The sequence below is a fragment of the Ammospiza nelsoni genome, chromosome 33 (genome assembly GCF_027579445.1).
Source record: "Ammospiza nelsoni isolate bAmmNel1 chromosome 33, bAmmNel1.pri, whole genome shotgun sequence".
Classification (NCBI taxonomy): domain Eukaryota; kingdom Metazoa; phylum Chordata; class Aves; order Passeriformes; family Passerellidae; genus Ammospiza; species Ammospiza nelsoni.
Window position 1 is genome coordinate 2,530,469 of NC_080665.1, and position 13,885 is coordinate 2,544,353.

At 50.0% G+C, this 13,885-nt stretch overlaps 1 pseudogene; it reads right to left on the bottom strand.

Annotated features, from left to right (window-relative positions):
• Positions 1–667: 667 nt before the first annotated feature.
• LOC132085902 (zinc finger protein 271-like) overlaps positions 668–13,885 on the bottom strand; it is a 37,324-nt pseudogene continuing 24,106 nt past the window's right edge.

Consider the following 13,885-nt stretch of genomic DNA (forward strand, 5'->3'; position numbering starts at 1 on the left):
AGTGGGATCCATGGTCTAGTGTCCATCTGGTCCAGGGTCCAACCTCTCCTGCCCCCATCCATCTCATACTCTCCAACCCAGCCAGGGCCACTTCTCACTGCAGAGTGGACAAGACCCTCAGTCAGTGCCAAGATGACCCCAAACCCCGTCCCAGCAACCCTGCCAGGCCACCCACCCCGAGCCCCAGTGCCACTGGTGTTCCCTGGAAGCCAGGCCAGATCCAGAATTCCTGGCAAAGGAGATCCAGAGTCCTGGGCTGGGGACTCAAGGGCATCCAGGATAGCGAGCACTGAGTCCATGGGGCATGGGGGGACAATTAGGAACACAACTGGGGACATGCCTGGGTGGACGGGGGTGGGGGGTGAAGGGGGTTAAGGGGTGGGGAGAGGGTTGGAGGGCGGGATGCACCCAAAACTTCACCAAGTCAAAGGGGAGGATGTTCAAAACTGGGTGGGGGGGAGGATGGAAAATAGGGAAAGGAGCCAAAAAGGGGGGAAAGAACCCCAAATAGGGGAAGAGTGACCCAAAATGGGGGGAGGACCCAAATGACAGAGAAAGTATCCAAAGTAGGGAGGAAAATACACAAAACAGGGAGAAGGGACGCAAAAGACGGGGAAAGGATCCAATACGGAGGGAACGTCTCAAAAGGGGAGGAAAGGACCCAAAATCAGAGGACAAAGGGTGTCACGGGAACAAAGCTCTTCCTGCACTTGGGGCACTCCCATGGCTGCCCTTAGTGGTGGCTCTGTTGGTGTCTGGTCAAGCTAGAGCTCTGAGAGAAGCTCTTCCTACACTCAGAACACTCGTAGGACCTCTCCCCGGTGTGGATGCACCAGTGGCTGATGAGAGCAGCGTTCTGCTTGAAGCCCTTCCCGCAGTCACGGCAGTTGGAGGGCCTCTCATCTGTGTGAAGCTGCTGGTGCAGGAGGAGAAAGGAGCTGGTCTGAAACCTCTTCTTGCGTTTAATACACTCATAGGGCCTCTCTCCAGTGTGGATCCTCTGGTGACCAATCAGGTGGGACTTTGACATTAAGCTCTTCCCACACTGCCCACATTTGTAGGGCTCTTCCAGACCTGTGTGGACTTCCATGTGGCGGGTCAGGTGGCTTCTCCACTGGTAGCTATTCCCACATTCCCCACACTCAAAAGGCCATTCCCCAGTGTGGTTTCTCTGGTGGATGGTCAGTTCAGAGGTCGTCCTGAAGCTCTTCCCACCCTCTGCTGTCGGGAGTTTAGTTCAAGCATGGCTTAAAGAAAAAGGCCATGAAGCCATGCAATTGAGAGAAAAGTAACAGGTAGCTGTGAAGCAGTTCCAAAGCAGTTCCCAGCCTGACTTGTATAAACAATTAGTCTCTCTCAGGCATTATTCTATAAACAATAAAGTTCTCAGGCAGTCTTCCCATAACAAATGAAACACCCCCTCTGGGAAAAGATGGCACCCTGGGAAACAGATATGGAAGTTTTGGGAACCGTTCATATCACAGTGAGAACACTGGTTTTATTTTGTGTAAACAATCAACGGTATTGTAAAACAAAAGGAGTGGTTAGAGTTTTCTCTGTTAGCCTATCATAAACCTGGATTTTGGAATATGCATGAAGTTAATTAACACTGTTATTTAAAGTTACTGATTGATCAATATATTGGAGTTTGATGCATTACAGGATGGTCGTTCTCCCCCTCACTTCAACAAATTGGTGACACCTGGACGTGATAGCGGACACCACGACGATCGTGACCACCACGGGGATTGCGAACACCAAAGGATAGTGAGGACTGATTCAGGCTCCGAAGCAGCGGGAGCGGCAATAAGCGCAAAATTAAAGCGGAGGAAAAAAGAAAACCGCCGATACGCGCCGTGCCCTGGCGACCATATAGATGGGACCAGCTGATTTGTGAGGCATAAGTATGGGAAAACGCTGCTAGGTGAAAGTACGCACTTAAAAAGAGGTATGGAAAGACAAGCCGCATATAAAGGCAAATTAAGGGAATAGACTTACGGAAGGAATTGCAACGTCTTTTGGCTTATGGTCTGGAACGGGGAATCTTTGTGAATCCCCACACAGTTTACGAGTTAATGGAATTGCGTGAATTCGGTGATTTATTGTCAGAGGCTGCTTTAGAGAGTGGTAAAACTGCCAAGAAGCTAAGCAGGCCATGGCGAGTGATGTCTGATGCACTATTTTACTATCTCTCTGAGTGCAAGACAGCGGCCGCAGCTCGTGGCGCTTCCGAGTCTGTGCTACTCCAAACTCGGCACGGGCGCTCCGCCATGGGGAGCAGCCGCGGCGAGCGACCGCCTTAAATGCTGCGCTATAGCGGCGGGAGCGAAGGCAGCGGCGGGGAGAGCGGAGCCGCCGCCGCGGGAGCCGAGGTGTGCCGCCCCGGGAGAGAGCGAAGCCGCCGCCGGGGGAGAGCGAAGCCGCTGCGGGGGGAGAGCGAAGCTGCTGTGGGGGGAGCCACCACGGGTGCAGCGGTGCCTGCAGCAGAGTCAGCCTGCCGGCGAGTAAACAAAGAGCCCAGCGCAGGGGGGGGGTTTTCGCCCGCTCCAACACACGCGCCGCGGGACTGGAGCGCTTTTTGCAGCGGGAGCGTTTCTCCCTCCCCCCACAGCCGGCAAAAGCTTCAGTTTAGGACCTAACAGCCTAATGGATGTAACTTTTGTCAACAAAAGGAAAAGATCCCTGTTGAAATTAAGAAACAAGTGATGGTAAACAAGGAAAGTTAAAGATACTTTAGTTCTTCCTGGCAGAGATTGAAACAGGAATCAGCGTACTGTATGCATGGGTCAAATTTCGGCCGGTTTGGCTCGACATTGGTATGCTGTCTTGAAATCACCTGTATTGGCAGAGACTTTAATATCAGAAGCCCAGATGGCTCAGTCAGTGGAACATCAGACTCTAGAATTATATTTTGAAAAGTTTAAAAATGTTAAGATATGTTAGACTGATTGTATGAGTGAGATGTTTTGATATAGAAATGCTATAGCAAATATTTTAGAATCAGGCCTGTAAGCAAGTTATAGTAAATGCTATATTTTATGTCTATAGTAAGTTTTATCTGTTATTAAGTAGTTTAAGTTAAATTAAATGCTAAATACTATTAAGGTTAAGTTTGTTAAGTTTATTTTCCGTTAAGTTCGAGGTCTGTTAAGGTTAAATCATATTAGGTTTAAGATAAGTTAGATTCTGTTAAGTTTGATCTAACATTATTTACAAATAAGTCTAAAATCAGTTAAATTTTGTTATAGTTAAGTTTTGTTAGAATTAAGAGATTTTACATGTAAGTTCTGTTGATTTAAAATTCTATTAAGTTTAAGTAAAGATAAGTTTAAGTAATGTTAAGTTCTATTAAGTTTAAATATTTTAAGTTTAAGTATTTTAAGTATAAGTGCTATTAAGTTTAAGTGATGTTAGATAGATTTATGCTTTTACGATAGGTGTTTATTTTGTGACTTGTGTTCAAAGTGTTGTGAACATCAGAGAAACCTTGCTAGCTGAAAATACTATTTAGTTATCAGAATTGCCTATTCTTATGTTGCAAAGAGTGTAGCACAATTAGCCCATAGAATTTTGAAGCCAGTTAAGTTCTATTAATTTGAAAATAAGTCTGCTAAGTTAGTATTTTAAGTGCTTCAAGTGCATACTACTTTCTCACCACTCCAAATCAACAAAGGACTGAGAATCGCCCAGCTGATGCCATTTCAGCCAAATGACTAAAGGATTACAGACTATAAAACTGATTTTGAACATTTTTGAGAAACCCAGGGAAGAGGTGGATGTGAAAATCTCAAGGACAGAAAGGATCGTTTTCAGACTTACCATTCACCTCCTCTCCAGGTTCACATGAATGAAAACAGCTAACAGCTTTCTTTTCTTAGTCCAATTACCACTTACCGTGTAATGCCTGATAAGGCCGGACATTGTGGCTCAGCTGGGGGTGGTTTTAACCCTTTGGGATAAAACGCCGTTGCCGGATGACAGGGAACTGATTGACATTATTGAATCATTATCATCTTTCCATATAACAGGACCGGCAAAAGAGAACTGCCTTGAATGTCACAGCCCAAATTGTGCTGCTTGGGTTGCACTGTGTTGTGGGGGTTGTGACAGGACCTTTTGGGTGGATCAGTTGTCACTTTTTCATTTATGGTGTGATACCTGTAATCATAGACATAACTGGGAACATAATTGGGAGTGGGCTCTACGGAATGAAACAGGACTAAACACTGCCTCAGCTTTAGATCTTTATGAGTCACATGAGCAGAAAATCTTGGCTTATTATCGGTGGGAGGTACAGTGTATTTTGAAAAGGGTTAAAGTTTAAAGTGCATCATATATAACCTCTGTAAGGTATAGAAAACTGGTGCCTTTAACACAACATTCCATTGTAGGGCCTATAAAAGGAGATCCCAATCAGGCATTAGACAACTGCATTAAAAGGTTACAAAGGTGTGGTCTTCAGGTCTCGGGAACAGTAAGGTTAAAAACTGATAAGAAAAAGAAGGTCAAAGTAAAAACAGAAAAATGAGGTTTACTTTTGTTATATTGCTAGGTGTAGTAGTAGCTGAAGAATTAAGGGTAACACATTTTAATCAACCTAGAGATAATGTATGAATAACACTTGCTAGACAGATTAATCAGTCGTCGCTTTGTCTCAGCATTGCCAGTATGGTCTCCTCAAGAATTCTGTAGTATTATTAATAATCGTGCCTTATGTACGCACAATATGGTAAATATTAAATTGCCTGCGCAAAAAGGGTATACTGCCAGTCAGAGTGACGGCTACCGCCAATGTCTGTTAATTCAATCACTTAATACTCCTTTGCATTCTCCACCTGAGGAGTTGGAGCTTTTTGGAAGTGCAAATGCTAGCATGACCAGTACTTCCAACGGTGGATGGTTTAGCTTTGATTACTCTAATTCTCAAAAGATGAATCAGCATAAACAGACGAGCTACTCTAGATTCATCTCTAAGCCCAGACATAGTGTCCAAACAGCTTTATAATCAATGTAAAGGCTCTAATATCATGACACCTAAGAAATTACCTACAGGAATATTTCTAATTTGTGGAGATAGAGCCTGGAATGGAATACCAGCCCAACCTCAGGGTGGACCTTGTTATCTAGGCAAGTTATCACTATTTCACCCTAATATATCTGTGCTAATGCAATTAAGTCATAAGATAAGCAGGCAAAAGCGTAGCTTACATAATTTAGACTGTAGTCAAATAGGAGATCCATAGTTCTGGAGTAATTTTAAGCAAGTGATGGTTTCAGCTTTCCTACCATGGGGTGCTGCAAGCAAAGCATTGACTCTAACAAAACAAATAGGGTGTTGGGCTAAGGGTGAACTGAATAAAACTTCACAGATATTAGATATGTTAACTTCAGATGTACAAAGTGTTAATCACGCTGTTCTACAAAATAGAGCTGCTATAGATTTCTTATTATTAGCACAGGGCCATGGATGTGAAGAGTTTGAAGGGATGTGTTGCATGAACTTACCTGATCATTCTGTATCTATTCATGCTAAGTTAAAAGAGCTACGATTAGGGCTTAACAGCCTTAAAGAAGAAGAAGGATTGGGTATTGATGAGTGGCTTAAAAGTTTAGGATTGGGACCATGGCTAAGAAACCTTGTAAAATATGCTATAGGGATATTAGGTGTACTCTTATTGCTTTTACTTATCTCACCTTGTTTCTGTGGCTATATCCAAAAGATGGTTAGTAGGATGATAGAGAAAATGTGGCAAACTAACCTCCTTTATTTTAAAGAAAAAGATGGGGGAAATGTTGGGAGTTTAGTTCAAGCATGGCTTAAAGAAAAAGGCCATGAAGCCATACAATTGAGAGAAAAGTAACAGGTAGCTGTGAAACAGTTCCAAAGCAGTTCCCAGCCTGACTTGTATAAACAATTAGTCTCTCTCAGGCATTATTCTATAAACAATAAAGTTCTCAGGCAGTCTTCCCATAACAAATGAAACACCCCCTCTGGGAAAAGATGGCACCCTGGGAAACAGATATGGAAGTTTTGGGAACCGTTCATATCACAGTGAGAACACTGGTTTTATTTTGTGTAAACAATCAACGGTATTGTAAAACAAAAGGAGTGGTTAGAGTTTTCTCTGTTAGCCTATTATAAACCTGGATTTTGGAATATGCATGAAGTTAATTAACACTGTTATTTAAAGTGACTGATCGATCAATAAATTGGAGTTCGATGCATTATAGGATGGTCGTTCTCCCCCTCACTTCAACACTCTGCATACTCATAGCTTTGTTCCTCCGTGTGGGTCCTCAGGTGGGCAGTCAGGGTGGAGTTCTGGGTGAAGCTCTTCCCAAACTCAGGACACTCGTAGGGCCTCTCCCCGCTGTGGACGCGCAGGTAGTGATGAGGCCGGAGTTGTACCTGAAGCCTTTTGCACAATGGTGGCAGCAGAAGGGCCTCTTGCCTTTGTGACTCTGCTGATGCCTGATGAGACAGCAGCTCATCTGAAACCTCTTCCTGCATTTATCACACTCGTCGGGACGTTCTTCTGTGTGGATTCTCATGTGGCGGATCAGGGAGAATCTCAGGGAGAAGCTCTTCCCACATTCTGAGGACTTGCAGGACTCCTCCCCATCCTGGAGCTGCTCATGGATCCCCAGCTCTGAGCTGCAGCTCCATCCCTGGCCCAGGGTGGGCCTTTCCCCCTCAGATCCCCGTTATCGGTGTTTGCAGCCCCTCCTCGTAAGGGATCTCTGGGGCTTTTCTTTCCCCTTTGATTCCTGTGCTGTGGAGCGGCACAAAACAGCCTCTTCTACAAAGTTCTCCTGTGGGGATTTGACCTCCCTGGTCTCTGGCCTAAGCTTCTTGTCTGGGGAAGGAAGGACAAGGAGAAGATGGGATTTGCCTCTGTGCAACAGGGAAGGGCAAGGAGATCCCCCCAGTGCATCCCCAGCAGGACGGCTTTGGCAGCAGGGTTGTCCTGCAGCCGGGGGCCGTGCTGGGCTGAGAGATGGAGCAGGAGAGAGGGGGAAAGGGGCACTGACTTCCTCCTCACCTGCCTGGGGCTGCTGGGCCATCTTCTTCCTCAGGGCGTCCTCCTTCTTCATCGGGCCAAGGTTTGGAAAAAGAAAATCCTGGTTTGGGGGAAAACAAGGGCTGAACGTGTTGGGTTTGATAGTCCTGTTGCCCAAGTGCAGCTGGAGAAGTCAGTGCCCCTTTCAGCCTCGGGGGGCCTGGAGCCTGCTCATCCCCAGCCTCCCCCACCCCTCCAGGCAGCCAGTTTGTCTCCCAGCTCCGGGATCGTCCCTCTGTGCTCTTCCCCACTCCAAGGCTCCCGAGCTCCCTTTTGCTCTCCTGGGCATCCCCCAGCCCGAGATTGCCCCTGTGCCCATCGGTACCAGGCGAAGGTGAGGCTGTTCCCTCCATGGGAAATTCACAGTTCGGGTTTGAGGTCCTGCAAGAGTCAAAGATCCCCTGCCCCATGAAAAAACCCTCCCAGAGACCCCCAATGGATCTGGTGTGAGCTCTCCCTCCCCACTCACCTGCGGCTTCTGGAGGGGGCAATGCAGCAGGAGTCAGGGGAGCTTCAGCCTGAGCGGCAGGGGAAGGCGGCGGGGAAACCAACGTGGTTGTGCTGCTCCTCTTCCTTCTGCTCCTCCACTTACTCCTCGTCTGTTCCTCCTCTTCCTCCCACTTTTCTTTCACTCCTAGACTGGCCCAGGCAATGCTGACACCCAAAAGCAGCCGCGCTCTGCCCTGGGCGGGTTCCGAAACAGCATGGCAGTGAAACTAGGGAGTGAAACTGGGAGCATTGGGAAAGATCATGAGAGCAGCGGAAAGGAATTGGGAGTGCTTTCCCTGCCAGTCCCGCTTTTACTGGGAGAACTGAGAGGGAACTGGGAGCAAACAGCACTCGGAGGCGGCTGCAGCCGGCAGCTAGTGGGGCCACGATAGAAGGCCTGGTTATGAGAATAAGAGAGCGATCACGTGCTGGGATTGGTGGGCGGGAGCAGCGCGGGGTTTGCTCGGTTATGTGAGGGCCGGGAGGGGCCAGAGCAATGGCGGCGGCGGCCGGTGAGAGGGGACAGGGAGCGGGAATGGGGACCGGGAGCGGGAATGGGGACGGCAATGAGGACAGGGAGTGGGTATGGGGACAGGGAAGACGCATGGGAATGGGGACATGATCGGAAATGGCACCCAGAACTGGAATGACACAGAGAATGGGGACAGGGACCGGGAATTGGAATATGGGTATGGGACAGGGAATATTGAAATGGAAATACGGGAACAGGAGCAAGACCGTGAATAACAGAAGGGGAACAGAGACTTGGAATATGGGAGACAGATAGGGAATGAGACTGGAATGAGATTCAGGCTGGGATGGCAGCAGAACGGTACCAGGGTGACATGGGAATGGGTGGGTGAGAGGGGGTGACAGCAGGGAGAGGGGGATCCTGGACAGGGACACTGGCAACCAGGACAGAGGGACATGGAGACAGTTCCAGGGCAGGGGGGCCTTGATCAGCCACGCCACAACTTTCACCAGGGTTCCCAAGCACTTTTGCAGCTACTGGGCCTGTTCTGCCCAAAGCCCTGAGCAACCCCCAAGTCCCTCCCAGGAAACCCCACCTCCCTCAAACCCAACATGTCCCCCCTCCCCTGGAAGATCCCCCCATGTCCCCATCAATGGCTTATTCCAATGTCTTTTTTTTTACCCTAGTTTTGTGTGTTTTGAAGGGACCAACAGAAATGAAAGGAAAATCCAGGCCACGGGGTGCAAGGAAGATGTGAAGCAGCTGGAAAGGTGGTTTCTAACATGGATAACCGGCAACAGGAATGGCCTGGGCTCTGCTTACCGGGGTTCCCTAGGGATTACCCAGGGTGGATCCCTCTGTGGCGGCTGGAGCTGGAGTAGCGCAGGAAGGTCTTCCTGCACTTGGGGCACTCACTGGGCTGCCCTTAGTGCTGGCTCTGTTGGTGTCTGCTCAAGATAGAGCTCTGAGAGAAGCTCTTCCCACACTCAGGACACTCATAGGGCCTCTCCCCACTGTGGATGCGCCGGTGGGTCACGAGGGTGGAGTTGTCCCTGAAGCCCTTCCCGCAGTCAGGGCAGCGAAAGGGCCGCTCCTCCATGTGAATCCTCTGGTGCCTGACAAGATGAGAGCTGGTCTGAAACCTCTTCCTGCATTTATCACACTCATAGGGCTTCTCCCCAGTGTGGCTCCTCAGGTGGTAGATCAGGTGGGAGCGCTGGCAGAAGCTCTTCCCACACTCCCCACACTCGTAAGACCTCTCGCCAGTGTGGATCCTCTTGTGGACAATCAGGTTCGACTTGTGGGTGAATCTCTTCCCACACTCGGGACACTCATAGGGCCTCTCCCAGGTGTGCATGTGCTGGTGGCTGACAAGGGAGGAGTTGTACTTGAAGCCTTTCCCACAGTTGGGGCAGAGGAAGGGCCTCTCCTCTGTGTGAGTGCGCTGGTGCCTGAGGAGATCAGAGCTGGTCTGAAACCCCTTTCTGCATTTATCACACTCGTAGGGTTTCTCCCCGGTGTGCCTCCTCATGTGGACAGTCAGGTGGGAGATCCGGCTGAAACTCTTCCCACACTCCTCACACTTGTAACACCTCTCCTCGGTGTGGCTCCTCAAGTGGACAGTCAAGTTGGATCTCCGGCTGAAACTCTTCCCACACTCCTCACACTTGTAACACCTCTCCTCGGTGTGGCTCCTCAAGTGGACAGTCAAGTTGGATCTCCGGCTGAAGCTCTTCCCACACTCCTCACATATATAGGGCCTCTCCCCCATGCGGATTTTCATGTGGCAGATCAGGTTGGATTTCTGGCTGAAGCTCTTCCCACATTTCAAGCACTTCTGGGGCTTCTCCTTACCCTGAAGCTGCTCGTGGACCACGAGCTCTGAGCTCCAGGCGCCTCCCCGGTCCAGGGTGGGCCTTTCCCCCTCAGATGCCTGAGATCTGCGTTTGCAGCCCCTCCTCGTGCGGGATCTCTGGGGTTTTTCCTCCCCATTGGATTCCTGTGCTGTGGAGCTGCACAAAACAGCCTCTTCCACAAGGTTCTCCTGTGGAGATTTGTCCACGCTGGTCTCCATCCTCAGCTCCTGGTCTGGGGGAGGAAGGACAAGGAGAGGATGGGATTTGCCTCCATGCCACAGGGAAGGACAAGGAGATCCCCCCAGTGCGTCCCCAGCAGGATGGCTTTGGCAGCAGGGTTGTCCTGCAGCCGGGGGCCGTGCTGGGGTGGGATATGGAGCAGGAGAGAGGGGGAAAGGGGCACTGACTTCCTCCTCACCTGCTTGGGGCTGCTGGGCCATCTTCCTCTTCCTCATGACCTCCTCCTCTTGCATCGGGCCAAGGTTTAGAAACAGGAAATCCTGGCTTGGGGGAAAACAAGGGCTGGGTGCGTTGGGTTTGATGGTCCCGCTGCCTGTCTTGGTGTCTGCTAAGGAAGGAAGAGCCTCCCTTAAAATTCAAAATGTAAACCCCTTCCCTCTAAATCACTATAAGTTTGAAATTGAGGGGCTCTCAGGGAAAGATATGGAAATAGGAATAACAGTTCTTTGCTAGGAAAATACATAAAAAATGCAGTAGTAGAAAAAAAACCACTGACAGAGTCAGAATCCAAGCTGACACCCAGTTAGTCAGGGTGTTTGTTGCACTCCAATTAACTGGTGGCTGCAGTCCTCCTGGAGGGACAGATGTGGTTCTGTTGAAGCAGTGGTTCCTGCAGAAGGGTGTAGTTTTCCTCCAAAGGTCCAGTGGTGGTGTAGATAGGTCTGGTCTTCCTCGGTGAATCCAGTGGAGAAGAAAAGCTGCTCCTCTGGGAATCCAGTGGAGAAGAAATGCTGCTCCTCTGGGAATCCAGTGGGAAAAGCCTGACTGTGGTGTTCCAAATCTCTGATTATATCCAGGTAGGAATGCCTGGCTCCTCCCCATGGGTGGAACATCTACCAATGGGGTGAGGTAATTTTATCAGTCCTGCAGTGAGGCTCAATGGCCCATTAACAGAAGATATCTCCCTGGAGAGCTTGTGGAAGAGATAAAGAAAACTGCCCAATTAACAGAAGATAACTGCCCCACCTCTAACAGATGACAATAGAATACATACCCCCATCCACATCTTGCATTTACAACTTCAGACACTCTCCGTTGCTCTCAGTAGCCCAAAGTGTGATCCCAGTTGCTCCCTTTTAACAGCAGTATGATCCCAGTAACTTCCAATATGATCCAAGTCATGTACCACCATTCCCAGTATGGTCCTAGTATAATCCTACCTGCTTCCAATCCATCCCAGTATGGTCCAAGCTGCCTCCAGCTACATCAACACAATCAGTCCCAGTATGATGCCATTTGCTACCAGCGTGATCCCAGTTGCTCACAGCATCTCCCACTCACTCTCAGAATGATTCCAGTCATTCCCAGTATATCACATTAGCCCCTTACATGGTCTCAATTGGCCTGGCAGGTTCCTACTCACTTCCAAAACGATCCCAGGATGATCCCAGTACAGCCCAGTCCCTCCCAGCGATGCCACTCCTGGAATCCTCCAGTCCTGTCTGTGTTCCCCCCTCCCAGATTGCCTGATAGGAGCCCCAGGGGCTGGAAGGCCTCAACCAACATCCCCAGCAAGCCTCAGTGTGGATGTGCAGCCCCCAGTTTTCCCAGTTTGCCTCTCCTTCTCCCCAGGCAGGGTTCTCCTCCTCCTGCTCCTCCCAGCCCCAGCGGGTGGGAGCAGCCGAGAGCCCCGCGCTGCCCATCCCGACCTGTCCCGGCTCCATCCACGCTCCTGCCGCGGGCTGCGAGGGCTGCAGGACCGCGGCACGAGGAATGGGATGGTGGAGCAGGGAGGGAGAAGCAGCAGGACAAGGGCTGGAGGGAACAAGAGAAGGAGGAGGAGGAGGAGGTGTGGAGGAGGAAGAGGAGGAGGACGGGTGGGAGGAAGAGCTGGGTGAGAGGAGGAGGAGTGGGAAGTGGAAGCAGGGGGAACACATGCTCCAGCCCTCGCTTTCTCCACAGCACTCCCGGCCCCTGCGGCATTGCCCCCCCCATATCCCAGGTGATCACAGAGGGAGAGCTCATTCAAATATCCTGGGTGCTCCATAGGTGGGGATTTTTTTGGGGATGGGGGAGATTTTTGGAGCTCAAAGGACTCCAAAGCTAAGCTGCAAATGCCCATTGGGGAGATTTTGGCAGTGTCCCAGGAGGTTGTTTCTTCGCGGGGAAGGACAGGAGAGGGGAGAACACTGGGACACCGAAGTGTGTAGCCCAGAGAGAGGAGACCGCCAGGATTCAGCCCGGAGAGGGGAACACCCTTGCGAGGGGGAAGTCCTGGAGCTCCCCACAGCCTGGAGCAGAGTCAGGTGAAACGGGAGCGCTGAGACACCAAGAGCCCCGGCATTGCTAAGAGGGAGCCCAGAGAGGGGGATCTGGGGAACCCCCGGGGGCTGCAGGGAACCCCCAGCAGCACAGAGATGGGGGAGCCCCAGAAGCCCAAGGTCAGAAGAGCAGAGAGTGGGGACCCTGGGGATTCCCGTGGCAGCCTCTCCTCCTGGAGAGGAGAATGCTCAATAGATGCAGAACTCCAAGAAGTCCAAAGTGGAGAGACCAGAGAAGGCCAATTCATGGGGAGCTCTTTTTTGGAATAATCATGAGACATTCAAGTCTTGGAAGGCTTAAGGATGGTATTTCTGACGGTTTTTCCAACTAAATTTTTTTAGTCTGGAGATGTTTATGGACACAAAATGTCTGGAGACTTCTAGAGATGGGTTGGGGCAGGACAAATGCCCAACAAAATGCTCTCAATACCTTGTTTTTCTCTTGGAAATAGGATTTCTCATTTCCAAACCTTAGTCCAGTCTGTGAGCTCTGTCTCTGGGAACACCCACTGTTGATTAATTTTATCAGTCACTCAGTGAATCTCAATGGCCCATTAACAGAAGATATCTCCCTGGAGGGATGATGGGTTATGGAAGAGATAAAAATAAACCTGCCTCACCTGGTTTTAACAGCTTGCCCATTAATAGACAATATCTGCCCTGGTGTTAGGAGGGATGTGTCATGGAAGTGATAAAGAACACTGCTCCTCCTGGTTTCAACAGATGGTGATAAAATACATACTGCTGGTTACATCTTGCAGTGCAACATAAGACAAGATGGACATGGACCAGGGGTTGATGCCGGGCACGGTGGACACTAGGAATGGGATGACACAGGGAACAGACCAGAGAGCGACACCAGGCAGCAGGGACAATGTATCAAGGTGACACCAGCGGGTGTTCCCAGAGACAGGGCAACAGACTTGGATAAGGTTTGGAAATGAGAAAAACAAGGTATGAGAGCATTTTGTTGGGCATTCGTCCTACCCCAACCCATCTCTAGAAGTCTCCAGACATTTTGTGTCCATAAACATCTCCAGACTAAAAAAATTTAGTTGGAAAAACCGTCAGAAATACCATCCTTAAGCCTTCCAAGACTTGAATGTCTCATGATTATTCCAAAAAAGAGCTCCCCATGAATTGGCCTTCTCTGGTCTCTCCACTTTGGACTTCTTGAAGTTCTGCATCTATTGAGCGTTCTCCTCTCCAGGAGTCCACACCCTCTCCAGGCTGCCACGGGAATCCCCAGGGTCCCCACTCTCTGCTCTTCTGACCTTGGGCTTCTGGGGCTCCCCCTTCTCTGTGCTGCTGGGGGTTCCCTGCAGCCCCCGGGGGTTCCCCAGATCCCCCTCTCTGGGCTCCCTCTTAGCAATGCCGGGGCTCTTGGTGTCTCAGCGCTCCCGTTTCACCTGACTCTGCTCCAGGCTGTGGGGAGCTCCAGGACTTCCCCCTCGCAAGGGTGTTCCCCTCTCCGGGCTGAATCCTGGCGGTCTCCTCTCTCTGGGC